This window comes from Ambystoma mexicanum, chromosome 2p (genome assembly GCF_040938575.1).
Source record: "Ambystoma mexicanum isolate Mex_15411 chromosome 2p, UKY_AmexF1_1, whole genome shotgun sequence".
In the NCBI taxonomy this organism is placed as follows: Eukaryota; Metazoa; Chordata; class Amphibia; order Caudata; family Ambystomatidae; genus Ambystoma; species Ambystoma mexicanum.
In genome coordinates this window covers 1308465574-1308485657 of record NC_090923.1, presented here as the reverse complement: position 1 = coordinate 1308485657, position 20084 = coordinate 1308465574, and the positions used below count along the sequence as shown (strand labels likewise).

General features: G+C 44.6%; 4 non-coding genes across 4 annotated transcripts; all 4 read left to right on the top strand.

Moving 5' to 3' along the window:
• The first annotated feature begins 1602 nt into the window (after window positions 1–1602).
• Window positions 1603–1709, top strand: LOC138568037 (U6 spliceosomal RNA). The gene has a single exon (XR_011302410.1). It is a non-coding gene; the product is annotated as a U6 spliceosomal RNA (small nuclear RNA).
• Window positions 1710–7063: 5354 nt separating this feature from the next.
• LOC138568035 (U6 spliceosomal RNA) lies at window positions 7064–7170 on the top strand. Its single transcript, XR_011302409.1, has one exon. It is a non-coding gene; the product is annotated as a U6 spliceosomal RNA (small nuclear RNA).
• Window positions 7171–12516: 5346 nt separating this feature from the next.
• On the top strand, window positions 12517–12623 carry LOC138568034 (U6 spliceosomal RNA). Its single transcript, XR_011302408.1, has one exon. It is a non-coding gene; the product is annotated as a U6 spliceosomal RNA (small nuclear RNA).
• A 5351-nt stretch (window positions 12624–17974) lies between these two features.
• LOC138568033 (U6 spliceosomal RNA) lies at window positions 17975–18081 on the top strand. The gene has a single exon (XR_011302407.1). It is a non-coding gene; the product is annotated as a U6 spliceosomal RNA (small nuclear RNA).
• Window positions 18082–20084: the final 2003 nt, after the last annotated feature.

Sequence of the window (20084 nt, the reverse complement as noted above, 5' to 3'; positions counted from 1 at the left end):
ACTGAAATCCCACAGACCTCCTCCCTGTGCCACAAAGTTCTGGGCGCTGAGCTCTGCAGTTGTTCCCCACAAGTTGCCAAGCACCCCAGATTTACTAGTTACTACTACCCCACCTCGACCACTATATTTTCCCCAGATACTTGCTACTGTGGAGTAAGCAGGGCTAAGAAAGAGGGAGAGGGGGTTTGCCTATGCAAATCATCTGCCAGTTTGCTTCCTGCGAGGTCATTCCATCTCACCAGCTGACACCTGGGCAGCGGCAGGTAATTTGGAGAACAGACATATATGGACAGGCCACAAAGCAAAGGCTGAGCCGTTGATTGAGGATCCCTTTTGCCATGTCTCCCTAAGTTACCGAGGACCAGAAAATTCCACCCTCAGCTCTCATAGAGAGGTCCTTGGCCGATCGTAGCCGATCAGAGGAGTGAAGTGTCGGAGGTGACTGTACACTGCCTCACCTGCCCTGCTTTCTACAGTGGTAATGCTTTTGCAGAAGGGGCCTGTACAAGAGATTTTGTTCTGCACTGTGGGAAAGTGACATTTATCCACTGACATTAACCAAACTACTTGCGCTGTTCAATGCACATGTATGCAGAGAAATCATTTTATGTTTTTTGGGGAAGGTCTAGAGGGTCCTGCTGGTGATTCTTTTAAGCTGTCTGCTACTCTTGCTTTTACATAGAGTCTTCCCTGCCCAGGAAGGTATACTGTATGTCCCTCCCTTACAATGAAAACTCTGTTCAAAGCACAGAGGTACATAGGAATGGATCTGTTAAGAAATGAGACAAAAAGCCTGGAAAATTTCAAAGCAGGTAGCATTTGGACTTACAATAAACTGACTCACAGTCAAATGTGCTATCATTTGACCCACTGAACCCCTTACCTTTTGTGTCATACTTTTGCTCTCAGTGGGGTTGCCCAAAGTTCCCTTCTTAAAGCGGCTTTCTTTTAAAAAATCCTAGACCTGCTTTTTGTGGCACACATGCCTCCTATCCCGTTGCAGTTGATAAAGTCACATCATCTCCCACCAGTACAAGCTGTACAAGATTTCCAGGGCTTATCCTTGCAATCTAGACGTGGGTCGAAGGTTGAGCAATCCTTAAATCAGCTGCAAAGTTAAAATTGAAATCAGCCTGAGAATCCTTTAAAGGATGGTCCAACATCTGTTGCTTACAGGGCTCAATCGGACAGCCTCTGGTGCTGACGCTTTAAGCCACCTCCTGTTCTTGCCTTGTCCTTGTTACAGCCATGGGCCCACATACACTCAGAGGTACAGAGTTTTTCTCATGTCTATGGGTCTGTTGTGATGCTCTCAGGCTTGCATCAGCCAGCCATTGTGATGGGGAGGGGGTGTCATTTTGCAAGCACCCTGGAGCATTAATCTTTATATCTTTAAATATAATTGGCATTAAACTAAAACCCTTTAGGACCAGATCAATACAGCAGCAAAGAATGCTTATTCATTGTTGTTTGCCTCTTCATTTCATATCACCCGATATCTAAATGGTGTTTGGACTTTCTGCCCTCTGACATAAGGACATTTGGTATGGCAAACCTTTGACCAGAGGTCCTAATCAATGGTTTGATTGACTCTCCCTTTGCGCTTGCTTCTGCAACACATGTACTAATATTGGAATGATAATGGGAAAATTAAATTGGCCCCTGCTCTAAAGGATGACACGCACATTCGTAAAGCATTCACTATTTTAGGCACATGTCTGGACAGAAACTTTCTTAATTTGCAAGTCTTTATTTTTTAATATATCTTTTTTTATTGAAGATTGACATTTTATGTTCATTCATATTACACGACAACACAATACATTTTGCGCCAAATTCAACACTAATGCCTCAGGAGCCTTTTACTTGTGAGTCCTCTTGACTGAATGAACAGCCCTGTCCCCTTCAGTTTCTTGACTTGTACTTTTAGAAGTGGCACGCTTCTTTTTTTTTTTTTTTTATCCCATTCTACCAAACTCAGTATTATCACTTTCCTCCTTGTTGTGCACTCCAGCGTAAACTGCTTTAAGGTGCTGTTTGCAAACATCGCTCTGAACCACAGCTTTACTTGCTTCAGGGCCTTAATCTTTAATTGGGGCTGAGCAGTGTACTCCGGATTTGGCTGCTTTTAGTTGGTTGATTTCTTTTTTGATTTCTGTAACTTTCAAAAAGTCCCATTGTGAAATACCATTGTGACAATGTGCTGCAGTGCATGAAAACCTAAAATTAATGGTAGGGAGAGGGAGGAGGGGTAGGGGGGAAGAGAGAGGGCGGGAGGGTGGGAAGGAGTGAGTGAGGGAGGGAGAGAGGGAGGAGAGAGAGACAGAGAGAGAGAAAACAAAGAAAATATGGTATTTGGGGGCTATGTATTTGCATGGAAAAGATTTTGGCCTTTTAATCAAGTGGGAAGGGGCTCTGTGGTTGGTATCTCAGCCTGTTGATGCTTTGTTGAGTTGCTTGGAACATGCAAGGAAGGAGACCTGAAGCACTCCCGACCAGGTTGCATGTCTCCAAGTTACTGAAATCCCACAGACCTCCTCCCTGTGCCACAAAGTCCTGGGCACTGAGCTCTGCAGTTGTTGCCCACAGGTCGCCAAGTGTCCCAGATTTACTTTCTCAGAGTTGCTAGTTACTGCTACCCCACCTCGACCACTATATTTTCCCCAGATACTTGCTACTGTGGAGCAAGCAGGGCTAAGGAGAGGGAGAGGGGGTGTGCCTATGCAAATTATCTGCCAGTGTGCTTCCTGGGAGGTCATTCCATCTCACCAGCTGACACCTGGGCAGCGGCAGGTAATTTGGAGAACAGACATATCCGGACAGGCCACAGAGCAAAGGCTGGGCCGTTGATTGAGGATCCCTTTAGCCATGTCTCCCTAAGTTACTGAGGTCCAGAAAAATTCCACCCTCAGCTCTCATAGAGAGGTCCTTGGCCGATCGTGGCCGATCAGGGCTGTGAAGGGTCAGGGGGGACTGCACACTGCCTCACCTTTTCACTGCTTTCTGTAGCGGTAATGCTTTTGCAGAAGGGGCCTGTACAAGTGATTTTGTTCTGCGCTGTGCGAAAGTCACATTTATCCACTGACATTAACCAAATTACTTGCGCTGTTCAACGCACATACATGCATAGAAATCATGTTATGTTTTTTGGGGAAGGTCTAGAGGGTCCTGCTGATGATTTATTAAGCTGTCTGCTACTCTTGCTTTTACATAGTCTTCCCTGCCCAGGCATGTTTAAGGCATACTGTATGTCCCTCCATTACAATGAAAACTCTGTTGAAAGCACAGAGGTACATAGGAATGGATCTGTTAAGAAATGAAACAAAAAGTCTGGAAAAATGTCGAAACGGGTAGGATTTGGGCTTACAATTAACTGACTCACAGTCAGATGTGCTATCCCCTGACCCACTGATCCCCTTTCCTTTTGTGTAATCCTTTTGTTCTCAGTAGGGTTTTCCAAAGTGGCTTTCAAATAAAAGATCCTAGACCTGCATTTTGTGGCACACATGCCTCATATCCCGTTGCTCTTGATAAACTCACATCTCCCACCAATACAAGCTGTAAAAGATTTTCAGGGCTTAGCCAAGCAAACTAGACGCAGGTCGAAGGTTGAGCAATCCTTTAATCAGCAGCAAAGTTAACATTGAAATCAGCCTCAGAATCTCTTAAAGGATGGGCCAACATCTGTTGCTGGCAGCGTGCAAAGGGGCAGCCTGGGTGCTGACACCTTAAGCCATCTCCTGTTCTTGCCTTGTCCTTGATCCAGCCATGGGCCCACATACACTCAGAGGTACAGAGTGTTTCTCATGTCTATGGGTCTGCTGTGATGCTCTCACGCTTGCATCACCCAGCCATCGTGATGGGGAGGGGGTGTCGATTTGCAAGCACCCTTGAGCATGAATCTTTAAATATAATTGGCATTAAACCAAACCCTTTAGGACCAGATCAATAAAGCAGCAAAGAATGCTGATGTATTGCTGTTTGCCGCTTAATTCCATACCATCCGACATCTAAATGGTGTTTGGTCAAACGTTTGCCATATCAAATGTCCTTATGTCAAAGAGCAGAAAGTCCAGAGGTCCTAATCAATGGTTTGGTTGGCTCTCCCTTTGCGCTTGCCTTAAGGCGTCAGCACCAGAGGCTGTCCGATTGCGCCCTGCAAGCAACCAATGTTGGCCCATCCTTTAAGAGATTCTGAGGCTGATTTCAATGTTAATTTTGCTGCTGGTTTAAGGATTGCTCAACCTTCGGCCCACGTCTAATTTCCTTGGCTATGCCCTTGAAATATTTTACAGATTGTATTGGTGGGAGATGACGTGGGTTTATCAAGAGCAACGGGATATGAGGCATGTGGGCCATAAAAAACAGGTCTAGGATCTTTTGTATAAGAAAGTCTCTTTAAGTAGGGAACTTTGGACAACACTGCTGAGAGGAAAAGGATTACACAAAAGGCAAGGGGGTCAGTGGGTCAAGGGATAGCACATCTGACTGTGAGTCAGTTTATTGTAAGTCCAAATCCTACCTGTTTCAACATTTTTCCAGGCTTTTTGTTTCATTTCTTAACAGATCCATTCCTATGTGCCTCAGCAACCCATGTACTAATATTGGAATGAAAATGGGAAAATTGAATTTGACCCTGCTTCAAAGGATGACACGCACATTCGTAAAGCATTCACTATTTTTGGCACACGACAGGACAAAAACTTTCTTAATCTGCAAGTCTTTATTTTTGAATACATCTTTTTTAATGAAGATTGAAATTGTATGTTCATTCATTTTACACGACAACACAATACATTTTGCGCCAAATTCAACACTAATGACTCTGGAGCCTTTTACTTGTGAGTCCTATTGACTGAATGAACAGCCCCATCCCCTTCAATTTCTTGACTTGTACTTTTAGAAGTGGCACGCTGCTTTTGTTTTTTTATCCCATTCTACCAAACTCAGTATTAACACTTTCCCCCTTGTTGTGCACTCCAGCGTAAACTGCTTTAAGGTGCTATTTGCAAACATCGCTCTGAACTACAGCTTTACTTGCTTCTAGGCCTTAATCTTTAATTGGGGCTGAGCAGTGTACTCCGGATTTGGCTGCTTTTAGTTGGTTGATTTCTTTTTTGATTTCTGTAACTTTCAAACAGTCCCATTGTGAAATACCATTGTCACAATGTGATGCAGTGCAGGAACACTTAAAATTAATGGTAGGGAGAGGGAGCGGGGGTTGTGGGGGATGGGAAGGAGGGAGGGAGGGAGGAGAGAGAGAGACAGAGAGAGAGAGAAAACAATTAAAAGCCTAAAATCTTTGCCATGCAAACACATAGCCCCCGAATACCATATTTTCTTTATGTGGAAAGGGGCTCTGTGGCTGGTATGGCAGCCTGTTGATGCTTTGTTGAGTTGCTTGGAACGTGCATGGAAGGAGACCTGAAGCACTCCCGACCAGGTTGCATGCCTCCAAGTTACTGAAATCCCACAGACCTCCTCCCTGTGCCACAAAGTTCTGGGCGCTGAGCTCTGCAGTTGTTCCCCACAAGTTGCCAAGCACCCCAGATTTACTAGTTACTACTACCCCACCTCGACCACTATATTTTCCCCAGATACTTGCTACTGTGGAGTAAGCAGGGCTAAGAAAGAGGGAGAGGGGGTTTGCCTATGCAAATCATCTGCCAGTTTGCTTCCTGCGAGGTCATTCCATCTCACCAGCTGACACCTGGGCAGCGGCAGGTAATTTGGAGAACAGACATATATGGACAGGCCACAAAGCAAAGGCTGAGCCGTTGATTGAGGATCCCTTTTGCCATGTCTCCCTAAGTTACCGAGGACCAGAAAATTCCACCCTCAGCTCTCATAGAGAGGTCCTTGGCCGATCGTAGCCGATCAGAGGAGTGAAGTGTCGGAGGTGACTGTACACTGCCTCACCTGCCCTGCTTTCTACAGTGGTAATGCTTTTGCAGAAGGGGCCTGTACAAGAGATTTTGTTCTGCACTGTGGGAAAGTGACATTTATCCACTGACATTAACCAAACTACTTGCGCTGTTCAATGCACATGTATGCAGAGAAATCATTTTATGTTTTTTGGGGAAGGTCTAGAGGGTCCTGCTGGTGATTCTTTTAAGCTGTCTGCTACTCTTGCTTTTACATAGAGTCTTCCCTGCCCAGGAAGGTATACTGTATGTCCCTCCCTTACAATGAAAACTCTGTTCAAAGCACAGAGGTACATAGGAATGGATCTGTTAAGAAATGAGACAAAAAGCCTGGAAAATTTCAAAGCAGGTAGCATTTGGACTTACAATAAACTGACTCACAGTCAAATGTGCTATCATTTGACCCACTGAACCCCTTACCTTTTGTGTCATACTTTTGCTCTCAGTGGGGTTGCCCAAAGTTCCCTTCTTAAAGCGGCTTTCTTTTAAAAAATCCTAGACCTGCTTTTTGTGGCACACATGCCTCCTATCCCGTTGCAGTTGATAAAGTCACATCATCTCCCACCAGTACAAGCTGTACAAGATTTCCAGGGCTTATCCTTGCAATCTAGACGTGGGTCGAAGGTTGAGCAATCCTTAAATCAGCTGCAAAGTTAAAATTGAAATCAGCCTGAGAATCCTTTAAAGGATGGTCCAACATCTGTTGCTTACAGGGCTCAATCGGACAGCCTCTGGTGCTGACGCTTTAAGCCACCTCCTGTTCTTGCCTTGTCATTGTTACAGCCATGGGCCCACATACACTCAGAGGTACAGAGTTTTTCTCATGTCTATGGGTCTGTTGTGATGCTCTCAGGCTTGCATCAGCCAGCCATTGTGATGGGGAGGGGGTGTCATTTTGCAAGCACCCTGGAGCATTAATCTTTATATCTTTAAATATAATTGGCATTAAACTAAAACCCTTTAGGACCAGATCAATACAGCAGCAAAGAATGCTTATTCATTGTTGTTTGCCTCTTCATTTCATATCACCCGATATCTAAATGGTGTTTGGACTTTCTGCCCTCTGACATAAGGACATTTGGTATGGCAAACCTTTGACCAGAGGTCCTAATCAATGGTTTGATTGACTCTCCCTTTGCGCTTGCTTCTGCAACACATGTACTAATATTGGAATGATAATGGGAAAATTAAATTGGCCCCTGCTCTAAAGGATGACACGCACATTCGTAAAGCATTCACTATTTTAGGCACATGTCTGGACAGAAACTTTCTTAATTTGCAAGTCTTTATTTTTTAATATATCTTTTTTTATTGAAGATTGACATTTTATGTTCATTCATATTACACGACAACACAATACATTTTGCGCCAAATTCAACACTAATGCCTCAGGAGCCTTTTACTTGTGAGTCCTCTTGACTGAATGAACAGCCCTGTCCCCTTCAGTTTCTTGACTTGTACTTTTAGAAGTGGCACGCTTCTTTTTTTTTTTTTTTTATCCCATTCTACCAAACTCAGTATTATCACTTTCCTCCTTGTTGTGCACTCCAGCGTAAACTGCTTTAAGGTGCTGTTTGCAAACATCGCTCTGAACCACAGCTTTACTTGCTTCAGGGCCTTAATCTTTAATTGGGGCTGAGCAGTGTACTCCGGATTTGGCTGCTTTTAGTTGGTTGATTTCTTTTTTGATTTCTGTAACTTTCAAAAAGTCCCATTGTGAAATACCATTGTGACAATGTGCTGCAGTGCATGAAAACCTAAAATTAATGGTAGGGAGAGGGAGGAGGGGTAGGGGGGAAGAGAGAGGGCGGGAGGGTGGGAAGGAGTGAGTGAGGGAGGGAGAGAGGGAGGAGAGAGAGACAGAGAGAGAGAAAACAAAGAAAATATGGTATTTGGGGGCTATGTATTTGCATGGAAAAGATTTTGGCCTTTTAATCAAGTGGGAAGGGGCTCTGTGGTTGGTATCTCAGCCTGTTGATGCTTTGTTGAGTTGCTTGGAACATGCAAGGAAGGAGACCTGAAGCACTCCCGACCAGGTTGCATGTCTCCAAGTTACTGAAATCCCACAGACCTCCTCCCTGTGCCACAAAGTCCTGGGCACTGAGCTCTGCAGTTGTTGCCCACAGGTCGCCAAGTGTCCCAGATTTACTTTCTCAGAGTTGCTAGTTACTGCTACCCCACCTCGACCACTATATTTTCCCCAGATACTTGCTACTGTGGAGCAAGCAGGGCTAAGGAGAGGGAGAGGGGGTGTGCCTATGCAAATTATCTGCCAGTGTGCTTCCTGGGAGGTCATTCCATCTCACCAGCTGACACCTGGGCAGCGGCAGGTAATTTGGAGAACAGACATATCCGGACAGGCCACAGAGCAAAGGCTGGGCCGTTGATTGAGGATCCCTTTAGCCATGTCTCCCTAAGTTACTGAGGTCCAGAAAAATTCCACCCTCAGCTCTCATAGAGAGGTCCTTGGCCGATCGTGGCCGATCAGGGCTGTGAAGGGTCAGGGGGGACTGCACACTGCCTCACCTTTTCACTGCTTTCTGTAGCGGTAATGCTTTTGCAGAAGGGGCCTGTACAAGTGATTTTGTTCTGCGCTGTGCGAAAGTCACATTTATCCACTGACATTAACCAAATTACTTGCGCTGTTCAACGCACATACATGCATAGAAATCATGTTATGTTTTTTGGGGAAGGTCTAGAGGGTCCTGCTGATGATTTATTAAGCTGTCTGCTACTCTTGCTTTTACATAGTCTTCCCTGCCCAGGCATGTTTAAGGCATACTGTATGTCCCTCCATTACAATGAAAACTCTGTTGAAAGCACAGAGGTACATAGGAATGGATCTGTTAAGAAATGAAACAAAAAGTCTGGAAAAATGTCGAAACGGGTAGGATTTGGGCTTACAATTAACTGACTCACAGTCAGATGTGCTATCCCCTGACCCACTGATCCCCTTTCCTTTTGTGTAATCCTTTTGTTCTCAGTAGGGTTTTCCAAAGTGGCTTTCAAATAAAAGATCCTAGACCTGCATTTTGTGGCACACATGCCTCATATCCCGTTGCTCTTGATAAACTCACATCATCTCCCACCAATACAAGCTGTAAAAGATTTTCAGGGCTTAGCCAAGCAAACTAGACGCAGGTCGAAGGTTGAGCAATCCTTTAATCAGCAGCAAAGTTAACATTGAAATCAGCCTCAGAATCTCTTAAAGGATGGGCCAACATCTGTTGCTGGCAGCGTGCAAAGGGGCAGCCTGGGTGCTGACACCTTAAGCCATCTCCTGTTCTTGCCTTGTCCTTGATCCAGCCATGGGCCCACATACACTCAGAGGTACAGAGTGTTTCTCATGTCTATGGGTCTGCTGTGATGCTCTCACGCTTGCATCACCCAGCCATCGTGATGGGGAGGGGGTGTCGATTTGCAAGCACCCTTGAGCATGAATCTTTAAATATAATTGGCATTAAACCAAACCCTTTAGGACCAGATCAATAAAGCAGCAAAGAATGCTGATGTATTGCTGTTTGCCGCTTAATTCCATACCATCCGACATCTAAATGGTGTTTGGTCAAACGTTTGCCATATCAAATGTCCTTATGTCAAAGAGCAGAAAGTCCAGAGGTCCTAATCAATGGTTTGGTTGGCTCTCCCTTTGCGCTTGCCTTAAGGCGTCAGCACCAGAGGCTGTCCGATTGCGCCCTGCAAGCAACCAATGTTGGCCCATCCTTTAAGAGATTCTGAGGCTGATTTCAATGTTAATTTTGCTGCTGGTTTAAGGATTGCTCAACCTTCGGCCCACGTCTAATTTCCTTGGCTATGCCCTTGAAATATTTTACAGATTGTATTGGTGGGAGATGACGTGGGTTTATCAAGAGCAACGGGATATGAGGCATGTGGGCCATAAAAAACAGGTCTAGGATCTTTTGTATAAGAAAGTCTCTTTAAGTAGGGAACTTTGGACAACACTGCTGAGAGGAAAAGGATTACACAAAAGGCAAGGGGGTCAGTGGGTCAAGGGATAGCACATCTGACTGTGAGTCAGTTTATTGTAAGTCCAAATCCTACTTGTTTCAACATTTTTCCAGGCTTTTTGTTTCATTTCTTAACAGATCCATTCCTATGTGCCTCAGCAACCCATGTACTAATATTGGAATGAAAATGGGAAAATTGAATTTGACCCTGCTTCAAAGGATGACACGCACATTCGTAAAGCATTCACTATTTTTGGCACACGACAGGACAGAAACTTTCTTAATCTGCAAGTCTTTATTTTTGAATACATCTTTTTTAATGAAGATTGAAATTGTATGTTCATTCATTTTACACGACAACACAATACATTTTGCTCCAAATTCAACACTAATGACTCTGGAGCCTTTTACTTGTGAGTCCTATTGACTGAATGAACAGCCCCATCCCCTTCAATTTCTTGACTTGTACTTTTAGAAGTGGCACGCTGCTTTTGTTTTTTTATCCCATTCTACCAAACTCAGTATTAACACTTTCCCCCTTGTTGTGCACTCCAGCGTAAACTGCTTTAAGGTGCTATTTGCAAACATCGCTCTGAACTACAGCTTTACTTGCTTCTAGGCCTTAATCTTTAATTGGGGCTGAGCAGTGTACTCCGGATTTGGCTGCTTTTAGTTGGTTGATTTCTTTTTTGATTTCTGTAACTTTCAAACAGTACCATTGTCACAATGTGATGCAGTGCAGGAAAACTTAAAATTAATGGTAGGGAGAGGGAGAGGGAGCGGGGGTTGTGGGGGATGGGAAGGAGGGAGGGAGGGAGGAGAGAGAGACAGAGAGAGAGAAAACAATTAAAAGCCTAAAATCTTTGCCATGCAAACACATAGCCCCCGAATACCATATTTTCTTTATGTGGAAAGGGGCTCTGTGGCTGGTATGGCAGCCTGTTGATGCTTTGTTGAGTTGCTTGGAACGTGCATGGAAGGAGACCTGAAGCACTCCCGACCAGGTTGCATGCCTCCAAGTTACTGAAATCCCACAGACCTCCTCCCTGTGCCACAAAGTTCTGGGCGCTGAGCTCTGCAGTTGTTCCCCACAAGTTGCCAAGCACCCCAGATTTACTAGTTACTACTACCCCACCTCGACCACTATATTTTCCCCAGATACTTGCTACTGTGGAGTAAGCAGGGCTAAGAAAGAGGGAGAGGGGGTTTGCCTATGCAAATCATCTGCCAGTTTGCTTCCTGCGAGGTCATTCCATCTCACCAGCTGACACCTGGGCAGCGGCAGGTAATTTGGAGAACAGACATATAAGGACAGGCCACAAAGCAAAGGCTGAGCCGTTGATTGAGGATCCCTTTTGCCATGTCTCCCTAAGTTACCGAGGACCAGAAAATTCCACCCTCAGCTCTCATAGAGAGGTCCTTGGCCGATCGTAGCCGATCAGAGGAGTGAAGTGTCGGAGGTGACTGTACACTGCCTCACCTGCCCTGCTTTCTACAGTGGTAATGCTTTTGCAGAAGGGGCCTGTACAAGAGATTTTGTTCTGCACTGTGGGAAAGTGACATTTATCCACTGACATTAACCAAACTACTTGCGCTGTTCAATGCACATGTATGCAGAGAAATCATTTTATGTTTTTTGGGGAAGGTCTAGAGGGTCCTGCTGGTGATTCTTTTAAGCTGTCTGCTACTCTTGCTTTTACATAGAGTCTTCCCTGCCCAGGAAGGTATACTGTATGTCCCTCCCTTACAATGAAAACTCTGTTCAAAGCACAGAGGTACATAGGAATGGATCTGTTAAGAAATGAGACAAAAAGCCTGGAAAATTTCAAAGCAGGTAGCATTTGGACTTACAATAAACTGACTCACAGTCAAATGTGCTATCATTTGACCCACTGAACCCCTTACCTTTTGTGTCATACTTTTGCTCTCAGTGGGGTTGCCCAAAGTTCCCTTCTTAAAGCGGCTTTCTTTTAAAAAATCCTAGACCTGCTTTTTGTGGCACACATGCCTCATATCCCGTTGCAGTTGATAAAGTCACATCATCTCCCACCAGTACAAGCTGTACAAGATTTCCAGGGCTTATCCTTGCAATCTAGACGTGGGTCGAAGGTTGAGCAATCCTTAAATCAGCTGCAAAGTTAAAATTGAAATCAGCCTGAGAATCCTTTAAAGGATGGTCCAACATCTGTTGCTTACAGGGCTCAATCGGACAGCCTCTGGTGCTGACGCTTTAAGCCACCTCCTGTTCTTGCCTTGTCCTTGTTACAGCCATGGGCCCACATACACTCAGAGGTACAGAGTTTTTCTCATGTCTATGGGTCTGTTGTGATGCTCTCAGGCTTGCATCAGCCAGCCATTGTGATGGGGAGGGGGTGTCATTTTGCAAGCACCCTGGAGCATTAATCTTTATATCTTTAAATATAATTGGCATTAAACTAAAACCCTTTAGGACCAGATCAATACAGCAGCAAAAAATGCTTATTCATTGTTGTTTGCCTCTTCATTTCATATCACCCGATATCTAAATGGTGTTTGGACTTTCTGCCCTCTGACATAAGGACATTTGGTATGGCAAACCTTTGACCAGAGGTCCTAATCAATGGTTTGATTGACTCTCCCTTTGCGCTTGCTTCTGCAACACATGTACTAATATTGGAATGATAATGGGAAAATTAAATTGGCCCCTGCTCTAAAGGATGACACGCACATTCGTAAAGCATTCACTATTTTAGGCACATGTCTGGACAGAAACTTTCTTAATTTGCAAGTCTTTATTTTTTAATATATCTTTTTTTATTGAAGATTGACATTTTATGTTCATTCATATTACACGACAACACAATACATTTTGCGCCAAATTCAACACTAATGCCTCAGGAGCCTTTTACTTGTGAGTCCTCTTGACTGAATGAACAGCCCTGTCCCCTTCAATTTCTTGACTTGTACTTTTAGAAGTGGCACGCTTCTTTTTTTTTTTTTTTTTTAATCCCATTCTACCAAACTCAGTATTATCACTTTCCTCCTTGTTGTGCACTCCAGCGTAAACTGCTTTAAGGTGCTGTTTGCAAACATCGCTCTGAACCACAGCTTTACTTGCTTCAGGGCCTTAATCTTTAATTGGGGCTGAGCAGTGTACTCCGGATTTGGCTGCGTTTAGTTGGTTGATTTCTTTTTTGATTTCTGTAACTTTCAAAAAGTCCCATTGTGAAATACCATTGTGACAATGTGCTGCAGTGCATGAAAACCTAAAATTAATGGTAGGGAGAGGGAGGGGGGTAGGGGGGAAGAGAGAGGGTGGGAAGGAGTGAGTGAGGGAGGGAGAGAGGGAGGAGAGAGAGACAGAGAGAGAGAAAACAAAGAAAATATGGTATTTGGGGGCTATGTATTTGCATGGAAAAGATTTTGGCCTTTTAATCAAGTGGGAAGGGGCTCTGTGGTTGGTATCTCAGCCTGTTGATGCTTTGTTGAGTTGCTTGGAACATGCAAGGAAGGAGACCTGAAGCACTCCCGACCAGGTTGCATGTCTCCAAGTTACTGAAATCCCACAGACCTCCTCCCTGTGCCACAAAGTCCTGGGCACTGAGCTCTGCAGTTGTTGCCCACAGGTCGCCAAGTGTCCCAGATTTACTTTCTCAGAGTTGCTAGTTACTGCTACCCCACCTCGACCACTATATTTTCCCCAGATACTTGCTACTGTGGAGCAAGCAGGGCTAAGGAGAGGGAGAGGGGGTGTGCCTATGCAAATTATCTGCCAGTGTGCTTCCTGGGAGGTCATTCCATCTCACCAGCTGACACCTGGGCAGCGGCAGGTAATTTGGAGAACAGACATATCCGGACAGGCCACAGAGCAAAGGCTGGGCCGTTGATTGAGGATCCCTTTAGCCATGTCTCCCTAAGTTACTGAGGTCCAGAAAAATTCCACCCTCAGCTCTCATAGAGAGGTCCTTGGCCGATCGTGGCCAATCAGGGCTGTGAAGGGTCAGGGGGGACTGCACACTGCCTCACCTTTTCACTGCTTTCTGTAGCGGTAATGCTTTTGCAGAAGGGGCCTGTACAAGTGATTTTGTTCTGCGCTGTGCGAAAGTCACATTTATCCACTGACATTAACCAAATTACTTGCGCTGTTCAACGCACATACATGCATAGAAATCATGTTATGTTTTTTGGGGAAGGTCTAGAGGGTCCTGCTGATGATTTATTAAGCTGTCTGCTACTCTTGCTTTTACATAGTCTTCCCTGCCCAGGCATGTTTAAGGCATACTGTATGTCCCTCCATTACAATGAAAACTCTGTTGAAAGCACAGAGGTACATAGGAATGGATCTGTTAAGAAATGAAACAAAAAGTCTGGAAAAATGTCGAAACGGGTAGGATTTGGGCTTACAATTAACTGACTCACAGTCAGATGTGCTATCCCCTGACCCACTGATCCCCTTTCCTTTTGTGTAATCCTTTTGTTCTCAGTAGGGTTTTCCAAAGTGGCTTTCAAATAAAAGATCCTAGACCTGCATTTTGTGGCACACATGCCTCATATCCCGTTGCTCTTGATAAACTCACATCATCTCCCACCAATACAAGCTGTAAAAGATTTTCAGGGCTTAGCCAAGCAAACTAGACGCAGGTCGAAGGTTGAGCAATCCTTTAATCAGCAGCAAAGTTAACATTGAAATCAGCCTCAGAATCTCTTAAAGGATGGGCCAACATCTGTTGCTGGCAGCGTGCAAAGGGGCAGCCTGGGTGCTGACACCTTAAGCCATCTCCTGTTCTTGCCTTGTCCTTGATCCAGCCATGGGCCCACATACACTCAGAGGTACAGAGTGTTTCTCATGTCTATGGGTCTGCTGTGATGCTCTCACGCTTGCATCACCCAGCCATCGTGATGGGGAGGGGGTGTCGATTTGCAAGCACCCTTGAGCATGAATCTTTAAATATAATTGGCATTAAACCAAACCCTTTAGGACCAGATCAATAAAGCAGCAAAGAATGCTGATGTATTGCTGTTTGCCGCTTAATTCCATACCATCCGACATCTAAATGGTGTTTGGTCAAACGTTTGCCATATCAAATGTCCTTATGTCAAAGAGCAGAAAGTCCAGAGGTCCTAATCAATGGTTTGGTTGGCTCTCCCTTTGCGCTTGCCTTAAGGCGTCAGCACCAGAGGCTGTCCGATTGCGCCCTGCAAGCAACCAATGTTGGCCCATCCTTTAAGAGATTCTGAGGCTGATTTCAATGTTAATTTTGCTGCTGGTTTAAGGATTGCTCAACCTTCGGCCCACGTCTAATTTCCTTGGCTATGCCCTTGAAATATTTTACAGATTGTATTGGTGGGAGATGACGTGGGTTTATCAAGAGCAACGGGATATGAGGCATGTGGGCCATAAAAAACAGGTCTAGGATCTTTTGTATAAGAAAGTCTCTTTAAGTAGGGAACTTTGGACAACACTGCTGAGAGGAAAAGGATTACAGAAAAGGCAAGGGGGTCAGTGGGTCAAGGGATAGCACATCTGACTGTGAGTCAGTTTATTGTAAGTCCAAATCCTACCTGTTTCAACATTTTTCCAGGCTTTTTGTTTCATTTCTTAACAGATCCATTCATATGTGCCTCAGCAACCCATGTACTAATATTGGAATGAAAATGGGAAAATTGAATTTGACCCTGCTTCAAAGGATGACACGCACATTCGTAAAGCATTCACTATTTTTGGCACACGACAGGACAGAAACTTTCTTAATCTGCAAGTCTTTATTTTTGAATACATCTTTTTTAATGAAGATTGAAATTGTATGTTCATTCATTTTACACGACAACACAATACATTTTGCTCCAAATTCAACACTAATGACTCTGGAGCCTTTTACTTGTGAGTCCTATTGACTGAATGAACAGCCCCATCCCCTTCAATTTCTTGACTTGTACTTTTAGAAGTGGCACGCTGCTTTTGTTTTTTTATCCCATTCTACCAAACTCAGTATTAACACTTTCCCCCTTGTTGTGCACTCCAGCGTAAACTGCTTTAAGGTGCTATTTGCAAACATCGCTCTGAACTACAGCTTTACTTGCTTCTAGGCCTTAATCTTTAATTGGGGCTGAGCAGTGTACTCCGGATTTGGCTGCTTTTAGTTGGTTGATTTCTTTTTTGATTTCTGTAACTTTCAAACAGTCCCATTGTGAAATACCATTGTCACAATGTGATGCAGTGCAGGAACACTTAAAATTAATGGTAGGGAGAGGGAGCGGGGGTTGTGGGGGATGGGAAGGAGGGAGGGAGGGAGGAGAGAGAGAGACAGAGAGAGAGAGAAAACAATTAAAAGCCTAAAATCTTTGCCATGCAAACACATAGCCCCCGAATACCATATTTTCTTTATGTGGAAAGGGGCTCTGTGGCTGGTATGGCAGCCTGTTGATGCTTTGTTGAGTTGCTTGGAACGTGCATGGAAGGAGACCTGAAGCACTCCCGACCAGGTTGCATGCCTCCAAGTTACTGAAATCCCACAGACCTCCTCCCTGTGCCACAAAGTTCTGGGCGCTGAGCTCTGCAGTTGTTCCCCACAAGTTGCCAAGCACCCCAGATTTACTAGTTACTACTACCCCACCTCGACCACTATATTTTCCCCAGATACTTGCTACTGTGGAGTAAGCAGGGCTAAGAAAGAGGGAGAGGGGGTTTGCCTATGCAAATCATCTGCCAGTTTGCTTCCTGCGAGGTCATTCCATCTCACCAGCTGACACCTGGGCAGCGGCAGGTAATTTGGAGAACAGACATATATGGACAGGCCACAAAGCAAAGGCTGAGCCGTTGATTGAGGATCCCTTTTGCCATGTCTCCCTAAGTTACCGAGGACCAGAAAATTCCACCCTCAGCTCTCATAGAGAGGTCCTTGGCCGATCGTAGCCGATCAGAGGAGTGAAGTGTCGGAGGTGACTGTACACTGCCTCACCTGCCCTGCTTTCTACAGTGGTAATGCTTTTGCAGAAGGGGCCTGTACAAGAGATTTTGTTCTGCACTGTGGGAAAGTGACATTTATCCACTGACATTAACCAAACTACTTGCGCTGTTCAATGCACATGTATGCAGAGAAATCATTTTATGTTTTTTGGGGAAGGTCTAGAGGGTCCTGCTGGTGATTCTTTTAAGCTGTCTGCTACTCTTGCTTTTACATAGAGTCTTCCCTGCCCAGGAAGGTATACTGTATGTCCCTCCCTTACAATGAAAACTCTGTTCAAAGCACAGAGGTACATAGGAATGGATCTGTTAAGAAATGAGACAAAAAGCCTGGAAAATTTCAAAGCAGGTAGCATTTGGACTTACAATAAACTGACTCACAGTCAAATGTGCTATCATTTGACCCACTGAACCCCTTACCTTTTGTGTCATACTTTTGCTCTCAGTGGGGTTGCCCAAAGTTCCCTTCTTAAAGCGGCTTTCTTTTAAAAAATCCTAGACCTGCTTTTTGTGGCACACATGCCTCATATCCCGTTGCAGTTGATAAAGTCACATCATCTCCCACCAGTACAAGCTGTACAAGATTTCCAGGGCTTATCCTTGCAATCTAGACGTGGGTCGAAGGTTGAGCAATCCTTAAATCAGCTGCAAAGTTAAAATTGAAATCAGCCTGAGAATCCTTTAAAGGATGGTCCAACATCTGTTGCTTACAGGGCTCAATCGGACAGCCTCTGGTGCTGACGCTTTAAGCCACCTCCTGTTCTTGCCTTGTCCTTGTTACAGCCATGGGCCCACATACACTCAGAGGTACAGAGTTTTTCTCATGTCTGTGGGTCTGTTGTGATGCTCTCAGGCTTGCATCAGCCAGCCATTGTGATGGGGAGGGGGTGTCATTTTGCAAGCACCCTGGAGCATTAATCTTTATATCTTTAAATATAATTGGCATTAAACTAAAACCCTTTAGGACCAGATCAATACAGCAGCAAAGAATGCTTATTCATTGTTGTTTGCCTCTTCATTTCATATCACCCGATATCTAAATGGTGTTTGGACTTTCTGCCCTCTGACATAAGGACATTTGGTATGGCAAACCTTTGACCAGAGGTCCTAATCAATGGTTTGATTGACTCTCCCTTTGCGCTTGCTTCTGCAACACATGTACTAATATTGGAATGATAATGGGAAAATTAAATTGGCCCCTGCTCTAAAGGATGACACGCACATTCGTAAAGCATTCACTATTTTAGGCACATGTCTGGACAGAAACTTTCTTAATTTGCAAGTCTTTATTTTTTAATATATCTTTTTTTATTGAAGATTGACATTTTATGTTCATTCATATTACACGACAACACAATACATTTTGCGCCAAATTCAACACTAATGCCTCAGGAGCCTTTTACTTGTGAGTCCTCTTGACTGAATGAACAGCCCTGTCCCCTTCAGTTTCTTGACTTGTACTTTTAGAAGTGGCACGCTTCTTTTTTTTTTTTTTTATCCCATTCTACCAAACTCAGTATTATCACTTTCCTCCTTGTTGTGCACTCCAGCGTAAACTGCTTTAAGGTGCTGTTTGCAAACATCGCTCTGAACCACAGCTTTACTTGCTTCAGGGCCTTAATCTTTAATTGGGGCTGAGCAGTGTACTCCGGATTTGGCTGCGTTTAGTTGGTTGATTTCTTTTTTGATTTCTGTAACTTTCAAAAAGTCCCATTGTGAAATACCATTGTGACAATGTGCTGCAGTGCATGAAAACCTAAAATTAATGGTAGGGAGAGGGAGGAGGGGTAGGGGGGAAGAGAGAGGGCGGGAGGGTGGGAAGGAGTGAGTGAGGGAGGGAGAGAGGGAGGAGAGAGAGACAGAGAGAGAGAAAACAAAGAAAATATGGTATTTGGGGGCTATGTATTTGCATGGAAAAGATTTTGGCCTTTTAATCAAGTGGGAAGGGGCTCTGTGGTTGGTATCTCAGCCTGTTGATGCTTTGTTGAGTTGCTTGGAACATGCAAGGAAGGAGACCTGAAGCACTCCCGACCAGGTTGCATGTCTCCAAGTTACTGAAATCCCACAGACCTCCTCCCTGTGCCACAAAGTCCTGGGCACTGAGCTCTGCAGTTGTTGCCCACAGGTCGCCAAGTGTCCCAGATTTACTTTCTCAGAGTTGCTAGTTACTGCTACCCCACCTCGACCACTATATTTTCCCCAGATACTTGCTACTGTGGAGCAAGCAGGGCTAAGGAGAGGGAGAGGGGGTGTGCCTATGCAAATTATCTGCCAGTGTGCTTCCTGGGAGGTCATTCCATCTCACCAGCTGACACCTGGGCAGCGGCAGGTAATTTGGAGAACAGACATATCCGGACAGGCCACAGAGCAAAGGCTGGGCCGTTGATTGAGGATCCCTTTAGCCATGTCTCCCTAAGTTACTGAGGTCCAGAAAAATTCCACCCTCAGCTCTCATAGAGAGGTCCTTGGCCGATCGTGGCCGATCAGGGCTGTGAAGGGTCAGGGGGGACTGCACACTGCCTCACCTTTTCACTGCTTTCTGTAGCGGTAATGCTTTTGCAGAAGGGGCCTGTACAAGTGATTTTGTTCTGCGCTGTGCGAAAGTCACATTTATCCACTGACATTAACCAAATTACTTGCGCTGTTCAACGCACATACATGCATAGAAATCATGTTATGTTTTTTGGGGAAGGTCTAGAGGGTCCTGCTGATGATTTATTAAGCTGTCTGCTACTCTTGCTTTTACATAGTCTTCCCTGCCCAGGCATGTTTAAGGCATACTGTATGTCCCTCCATTACAATGAAAACTCTGTTGAAAGCACAGAGGTACATAGGAATGGATCTGTTAAGAAATGAAACAAAAAGTCTGGAAAAATGTCGAAACGGGTAGGATTTGGGCTTACAATTAACTGACTCACAGTCAGATGTGCTATCCCCTGACCCACTGATCCCCTTTCCTTTTGTGTAATCCTTTTGTTCTCAGTAGGGTTTTCCAAAGTGGCTTTCAAATAAAAGATCCTAGACCTGCATTTTGTGGCACACATGCCTCATATCCCGTTGCTCTTGATAAACTCACATCATCTCCCACCAATACAAGCTGTAAAAGATTTTCAGGGCTTAGCCAAGCAAACTAGACGCAGGTCGAAGGTTGAGCAATCCTTTAATCAGCAGCAAAGTTAACATTGAAATCAGCCTCAGAATCTCTTAAAGGATGGGCCAACATCTGTTGCTGGCAGCGTGCAAAGGGGC